Raw genomic sequence first — 8,137 nt, forward strand, 5'->3', positions numbered from 1 at the left:
ATGTACCCTCAATAAACTGATAAAGGGAGTCAAGTTAATAATGAAAAGCAGAGGGGCTGGAGTGATGGCTCAGCGGTTAGGAACACTGACACTCTGATGACCGGGGTTCAATTCCCAGCACCCACATGGCAGCTCACACCTGTGCCTAACTCCAAGATTTGACACCCTCACACAGACATACATGCAAGCAAAACAAAACAAAACAAACAAACAAAAAAAACCAATGCACATAAAACAAAAACAATTTTTTTTAAAAACAGAAAAAGGAGATCTATTCAATGTGGTCACACTGGGATGAGGGAAAGATCCAATGACTGCTCCAAGTCTGTCTTTGGGGGTCCTGATTTGAGGATAGGGCTTACATTTTTTTTTTCTTTTTTCAGTCAGGGTTTCTTTGTGTAACAGTACTGGAACTCACCTTGTAGCTCAGGCTGGCCTGGATCTCAGAGATCACCTTCCTCTGCCTCCGGAGTGCTGAGAGTAAGGGTGACCACTGCCACCACCACCCAGGCTTTTCTTGTTTGGATTTGTTTTTGAGTTTTGTTTTGTTTTGTTTTGTTTTTTTGAGACAGAGTTTCTCTGTGTAGCCTCTACTCTGTAGCCCAGGCTGGCCTGGAATTCAAGTAATCTACCTGCCTTTGCCTCCCAGAGTGCTAGGATTAAAGGCGCTCTGGCTTCCAGGCTTTTGTCTTGTTGTTTTTGTTCTGAAACAGGTTCTAACTTACCTGCCCTTGAACTCACCTAGATCCAGCTTCCTCTGCCTTCCAGGCATTTAAAGGCGGGTGTGGCACTAAACCCTGATAATTTTTTAAGATTTTACTTTATGTGTACCTTTGCCTGCCTGCATTTATGTATGTGTACCACATGCCTGTTGGATCCCCAAGGACTGGGGTTACAGGTGGTTGTGAGGCACCATGTGGGTGCTGGGAATAGAATCCCCTTCCCTTGAGTGTGCTCTTAACTACTTAACTCTTAATAGGGCTTAAATCTTAAGCAAGAAACACAGAACCTAGGCATAGTTCCTTTTGAACTCCAAGTATGTCTTTTAAGGTCATCTGACAAGTTTTTGTCCTTTAAGGTCATCTGACAAGTTGTAAATTTTTCTCCAGGAGATAAGCCCCTCCTTTGGATGCTTCTGCCACTTCCTCTCCTAGCAAGAGAAAAATACTAATTTCTTGGGGTCCGTTTAAAGAAAGTCTGATAGCCCAAGTAGAAAGCACAACTGTTCCTTTAGAATAAATACATTTACTCCTATCAGACAGGTCCGTTAGAGGGTCCAGTGAAATGTAAAGACAAGAGGCCTTGAATTGAGCACCAGCGCCACCAGAGAAGAAGATAACCTAAAAGGAGATCGAGGAGCAACTAGTGAGAGGAAAAGGACAGGAGGCTGCAGCATTCCCAAGACAGTTAGGCGAGACTAGGACAAAGCCCTGGGGTGACTAAGGGAGCAAGAAGTAGCTGTGCCTTCCAGGGTCGAAGTGAGTCTGAACTGAAGTCCTGGGTTCCACAGACTGAAGGTGGGCCGTCATCTAGGTAGGGAGGCGGTCCACAGCTCTTTGTGTCAATTGTCCGGGGTCCTACCGGGTATGGAATTCCCATAAACGGCCGGGAAGAAAATGGAGTGTGGGGGCCCTTAAGAGCTCCTCGCTGCAGCATCCCTACGGGGAGCCTCAGAGGCTTCAAGTGACTTCATCCCCGATGGGGGTGACCGGACCCCGGTCACAGCCGGCGGGGGACCCCTGGGCCCCGCCTGCCGGAGGTGACTCACTCCCGGCCCGCGCATCGCCTCGGGCCCCGGCGCGCTCTGGTGCCCGGAAGCAACGCCGCCCGAGGAGGCCCCCCGCGCCGGTCCGGGCCGGGTCCCCAGGCGGCGCGCGCCGTCGCGAGCGGCTGCGAGTGACGTGGCGTGGGCGGGGCCTGAGCGGCTGCGGCGGCCGCGCGCCCGAGCATCCTGGCAGCCCCCGGCCACGAGGAGGTAACTGGCGAGGGGGAGAGAGGAGGTGAGGGGCCGGGGCCGGTTCGGGCCGGGCCCGGGGTCGGCTCGCGGGAGGCCGGGCGGGGGGGCTGGATGCGGGCCGGAAACCGCGTGGGGCGGAGGGCGCGCGCGAGACGCCACGGCTGAGAGGGGGACGCCGGGAGCGTGGAGCCGCGGTGGTGTGAGGGAGGCGCGCGCGCGCGCTCGCGCGTGTGTGTGTGCGTGCGTGTGTGTGAGGGAAGAGACCCCGGGTGGCTCTGGGAGCGTGCAAGGTCCCGAGGGTGAGGCGGACGGCGTGACGGTGAGTGCGAGGGAGGCCGTGTCCGACGGAAAAACCTAGGGCGTGAGCGGAAAAGCCGTGGGCGTGAGGGTGGCTCTGGCGTGTGTGCGACCCGGGGCGACCGAGGCGACGGGGGAGGCTGGAGCGGGAGAGGAACGAGCGCGGCAAGGGCTGAAAGACTGGCTCCTCCGCGCCTGGGAGCCCCGGGGGCCCCGGGGGGCAGCGAGGAGGAGGAGGCTGGTGTGCGAGGGGCCGGCCGCGCGGGGAGGGCAGAGATTGCAGGGCGGGCGTGGGGGATGCGGGAATGCACCTTCTCGGGCTTGGGGGAACCGGCGCTTGGGAGCTCGGTGCTCTTGGGGCTCCCTGGAGCGTTTCCGTATTCTTGTTATCTCGTTTGACCATCTCATGTCACAAATGTCAGGAAATATTTGTGAAACATTCTGAAAATTCTGTACCGAGCACCAAGCCAAAAGGCTGGACACCGTGTTGTGTAATGGGTCAGTATAAATAGAAATCAACATCTAATTTAACAAGTCTTGGGGAACCAGCCGTGAACACTTGGGAAAGAATTGGATCTCCTGTGTTGGAGGGGGCTAAACAACGACTAATAAAACCCTCAGGCGTTAGCAGCTAATCTAACGAGCAGTACTCCCGGCTGTTAGGTGTGCCTTATTTCGGAGAGCTGCTCCTGGATTTGAAGACTTAAGCAGGAACAGCTTTGAAGCCTGCAGCTGCTTTCTGAGGTCATTTTTACCTCTTTTACCTGGGGAGGTCCTTCAGGAAGCTCTGCCTAGACTTCCTGCATTGTTAAGGTTCCATTGTAATTTCATACAGATGGCTTTTTCTTCCCGACTTTGGTCTTACTTGAGTTATATTTGATTTTCTTTTTCCTGGCAAATGTGTGAAAAAAAAAAAAATTCAATCCTGATAGGGGTAGAGGACCTTGGGACAGTGTTTGTCGTGCAAAGTCCTGGGTTTCATACCGCAAACAATGGAGAAAAAGAAAGACAGAAAACCAGAAGCCTGAATTTTATTTTATTTTATTTATTTATTTATTTTTTTTGTTGAGACAGGGTTTCTCTGTGTAGGCTTGGCTGTCCTGGACTCACCTTACAGACCAGACTGGCCTCCAGCTCACAGAGATCCGCCTGCCTCTGCCTCCCAGTGCACCCTGATGCTTTCCATGTTAGTTGTTTTTTTAAATAAGTAACTAAGAACTTATTCTTTGTTACAGAGATTGAATGGCCAAAACAGAGAAATCGAATTAGTCCTTGCTGTGAGGAATTATTTTCTTGGTACCCGACTCATTTGTGATGAAACGACTCGAAAAGCTGTGAATTTTCACTTATTTTGGACAGGTGAATTTTACCACTTTGTTCTTTATTTTCTTCGGGCTCTAATGGTTTCTAAAAAGGAATTCGTAGGTATTTGCATGCTTTGTTGACTATGACACTAGTAAGAAGGCTTTAAAAAACCATAGTGTTGTGAAGCAGCATAACACATAATAATTTTGTAGAGAAATTATGAGATAGGTCGTTTTCACTTTTTTTTCGAGATAAGTTTCATGTAGCCCAGGCTAGCTTCAAATGCTCTTTGTAGATGAGGAAGACTTAGCTTCCCAAGTGCTAGGGTTATAGGCCTGAGCTACACCGCTTGGCTCTGTTTTATGAGCTCTATTTTGTTTTTCTAAAGAATAATTTCTGGTGGTTTATAATTTAAGACATGATGGGGGCTGGAATGATGGCTCACAGGTTAAGAGTACTGGCTGTTTTTCCAGAGGTCCTGTGTTCAATTCCCAGCAACCACATGGTAGCTCATAACCTTCTATCATGAGATCTGGTGCCCTCTTCTGGTCTGCTGACAATACTGTATAAATAATAAATCAATTAAAAAATATATATATATATGGCTAATTGGGAAGCTGAGAGTTCTAGAGTTCCAAGGTCTCCCTGAGCTATGTAATGAATTCCAGGTCAGCCTGAGCTTGGAAGAGAGAGAGAGAGATCCTGTCTCAAGAAAAAGAAACAAAATCAAACAAGAGACCAGAGCCATGGAAAAGACTATGTAGCAAATACTGTTGAAGTAAGAGTATCCTATCCATTGTGATTGGAAGGTAAATTGTATCCAATTACCTGTTAGTCTCCATAAAACATAATTTTTGTTACTTGAAAAAAAAGTTATAATAATGATATTTACAACTTCCTGTCTAATTGCATTTTATATTGATTTACTTTTTTTAATTGCATATGATAGTTTTTTTGTTAAAATTTCATGAAGTTTTAGAGGTCTGGTTAACTCATTTATTACCTGCTGTAGGAGCCTGGAAAATAGGATGAAATACTACAAGAAACTGCCCTTCCTTTCTTTCTTTCTTTCTTTCTTTCTTTCTTTCTTTCTTTCTCTCTCTCTCTCTCTCTCTCTCTCTCTCTCTCTCTCATGCTGAGGATTGAACCCAGGGTGTCTAGCCTCAACCCTGGTGAGTGTGCACTCCACCCATGTAATCACACTCTCAGCCCCTGGGGTGTGTCTTTACAAGTAGAGGGTAACATTGTTTTTTCAAGATAAGATGTTTTTGGGGTTTGAATGATTCATGGAAACTGTTTTCAACAGTTGTTTTAGAGATGTAGGGAGTTAGAGGCTAGTAACTATGTATGATTGTTTTATACTGATTTATTTTAACTATTGTATAAAAAATGAAGACAGTTGACTCAGGTAGGTGATTTGGTAGAATTTTGGTGACCCACTTCTAACACCAGGCTTGATACTGGCTTAAACTGGGCCCCTTAAGCCAGCAGTTGTCGCCCCATTGTTTCAGAGTCTACGGATCTCTGGATATGGATGGACAATGCCTCTCACATAGATGTGGAGTCCTTTTTTGTGTATATGTAGTACTCTGGAACTGATTAAATGCAATTTAAACCATTATTGCAGTTGTGGCAACTTTTTTTTGTCATTCTTTTTCTGTCCTCATCAGCTTCCCCCCCCCCCCCAAACAGAAGTACAGTGACAGAGAATGTGATGTTAATGCTGGTTTGCTCTAAATATTGAGTTCTAGAACAGCTTGGCTTTTGATTCAGAATGCGACATTGTCTCAAGGAAAAACAAACCCACATACATGTGTTTATGTGTGTGTGTGTTTTAAAGAACTTTTAACAAAAGCATCTTTTTGTTTCCTTTCATTTTTGTATTCTTTTTAAATTCTTTTATTTTTTATGTGTATGTGAGTGTGGTCATGTTAGAGCCATGGAATGTAGAGGTCAGGAAAACAACTTTTGGGAGTTGGTCCTCACCTTCCACCTGTTGAGGCAAAGTCTGCCTTGCTGGTTGTTACTGATAGCATACTCCAAGCTATCTAGCTGACAGGCTTCCTTCTGGTTTTCTGTCTCAGTGTCGGTGTGGCCGCATTTCAGTGCTGGGATTACAGGTGTACATCTGGCTTTCTTCATAGATCCTGGGAATTGAACTAGGGTCAACAGACTTGAGGCTTTCACAAGTGCTATTTACCTGCTGAGCTGAGCCACTTTTCTGATTTCATTTTGTTTGAGACACAATCTCTCTATGTAGTTAAGGGCACCCTTTAGTTTGTTATCCTACCTTATTAGTCAATCTAGTTTTAGGACTATAGGCTTTCTTTGTAATTGAAATGTAGCTGTAGATAAACTATTTTGATCTTTTTGTCTTCACTTTCTGAGTGCTGGAATTATAGGCATGGTCTTCTATTTTGGTTTATGCTGTACTGTAAAGCAAACCATGTCTTTGTGTGTACTAAGGCAAATACTCTACCAACAGAGATGTATCCCTGTTTGAGCTTTTTTTTTTTTTTTTTTTGCTCCTTTTCTCAGTAACTTTTTATGTTTTCTCCCTCGTTTCCCTCAGACAGGGTTTCTCTGTGTAGCCTTGGCCATCCTGGACTTGATTTGTGGACCAGACTGGCCTTGAACTCACAGACCTCCACCTGACTCTGCCTCTTTGAGTACTGAGATTACAGGCATGAGCCACCGCCCAGCTCAGTATCTTTAAGTGAATTCAAATCTGCTTTTTAAGATAGACTTGATACATACCTATAGTCCCAGTACAGGATTCCTGCAGAGGTGGAAGATTGCTGCAAGCTTGAGGCCAACCTTATGTATAGACAAGACATGTGTCATCATACCCAGTTCGCTGCTGTTGGCTTATTATTTATACCTCATTAATATTTGTTAATTGTTGCCCTAATTTTACAGTGTAAATCTTTTGCTGGCCTCCAGGGGACAGGGCCATAATTATATGTTTGGCAAGCTCTCTACCACTGAGCTATACTTTAACCTCATGAGTCTTTAACCACAGTCTACCCTTAAATAATGTATTCCTTCACTATAATGTAAGAGTCTTATAACAAAAACAAAACCCCAAACCTTATAACAGTATTCTCCAGTTTTTGCCTCCTATTTTTTGTGATAGTAATTGCTAGGCATTTTTTCCTTTATACTATAAATCCACAGTATATTTTTGCAGTTTTTGCTTGAGGCTTCATTAATATTGTAAATAAGCTTAATATGGTCTTTCAGCTTTTATATATTTTGCCCTGTTTTATTTTTTTCTATTCAGACTCACAGTTTTCCACATTTGTTCTTCTTACTGGTGAGTTTTTCATTAAGACCTTTAATTTATTAATCACAGTTATTATATTTCTACTTTTTGGCAGGTGTAGGATTGAACCCAGGCTCTCATGCAGGCTCTGCAAGTACTCAACCACTGAACTTTATTTCGAGACTCACTGTAGTTATGTATGTTTTTCTTTTGTGTGTATGCATATGTGTTTCTATGCAAATGAAGTGTGTATGGAGGTCATTGGTTAACCTTGGATGTAGTTCCTCAGGATCCATTTGCCTTGAGTTCTTTGTTTTGTTTTGAGAAAGGGTCTCTATATAGCACTGGCCTGGGCAGGTATTCACAGAGATCCTTCTGCCTCTGTCTCCCCAGTGCTAGGATTAAAGCATGTTTGATGAGCCATTATGTATGCTCTTGTGTTTTGTAGAAAGTGTTTCTAAGGATTATACAGGGAACACTGAGCTGTCTCTTTAGGCCCCACCACACCCCCATATACATACATATATTTGTTTATTTGCTTGTGCTCATTTTCTTTTGAAATGAGGTGTTGATGTATTTCAGACAGTAGTCTTGAACTTCTGGGCTTAAGTGATCATCCTGTCTCAGGTCTCCAAGTAGCCAGGACCATAGGTGACTGAATGTATCTGTATTATAGTTGTTTTAAACAGTCTGTTTGATGTTTCTGTTATCTGAATCCTAAGTCTGGTCATGTTGATTACTTTGCCTCTTGATAGTGTTTTGTTTGTTTGTTTGTTTTGTTTTTCCTTAAAATTTCTTAGTGATTGCCATAGTTTGTAGAATTTGAGGAAATTGAGGTATATAATTTTTATTTTGAGAATGGGTGTGACTCTTTTGCAAGGTTGTTGATAGAAGAGTTTGAGCCAGTTATATAGAAGGATTGTGTTGGGGTTTTGTTGCTATAGTTAGTGCCTTAGGTAACCTTGCCTTCAGATTCCTCTGTTGTTGGTTTGCTTTAGGGAAGTCTTTCTCAAAGTTTATGTCCTATTCAGGCTTAGCTCCTCTCAGTATAGCAGAGCTGCTTTCTTCTGGATGCAAACTCCTAGTGGGGAGCAGGGAGGTTGTCTTTTTGTCCTGATTCAGCCTTAGTTTCCTTGTGTCTGGATGGGATAGATCTTTCTGGGTTATTTCTCCTGGCACAGAGGGTATACTTTTCAGTGGTTTTGACTAGAATTTCCTGTCTGTTCTTTAGGCACAAAGGATTTTTGTTGTAGTTACTTTTCTTTCTTTCTTTCTTTCTTTCTTTCTTTCTTTCTTTCTTTCTTTCTTTCTTT

General features: G+C 44.4%; 1 protein-coding gene across 5 annotated transcripts in view; it reads left to right on the top strand.

Annotated features, from left to right (window-relative positions):
* Window positions 1–1,941: 1,941 nt before the first annotated feature.
* Window positions 1,942–8,137, top strand: part of Slc7a6 (solute carrier family 7 member 6) — a 24,166-nt gene continuing 17,970 nt past the window's right edge. The window contains exons 1-3 of one of the 5 annotated variants that reach the window (XM_055621158.1): window positions 1,942–1,975; window positions 3,490–3,613; window positions 4,228–4,368. The gene's annotated coding sequence lies outside the window, so the exon portion shown is untranslated. Of the gene's footprint in view, window positions 2,001–2,180; window positions 2,277–2,451; window positions 2,496–3,489; window positions 3,614–4,227; window positions 4,369–8,137 lie in introns of those variants that run through there. The other 4 variants (XM_055621155.1, XM_055621156.1, XM_055621159.1 and 1 more) reach the window with 4 other exon arrangements.

The sequence above is a fragment of the Psammomys obesus genome, unplaced genomic scaffold, assembly GCF_907164565.1.
Source record: "Psammomys obesus unplaced genomic scaffold, mPsaObe1.curated_primary_1811, whole genome shotgun sequence".
NCBI classification, from domain to species: domain Eukaryota; kingdom Metazoa; phylum Chordata; class Mammalia; order Rodentia; family Muridae; genus Psammomys; species Psammomys obesus.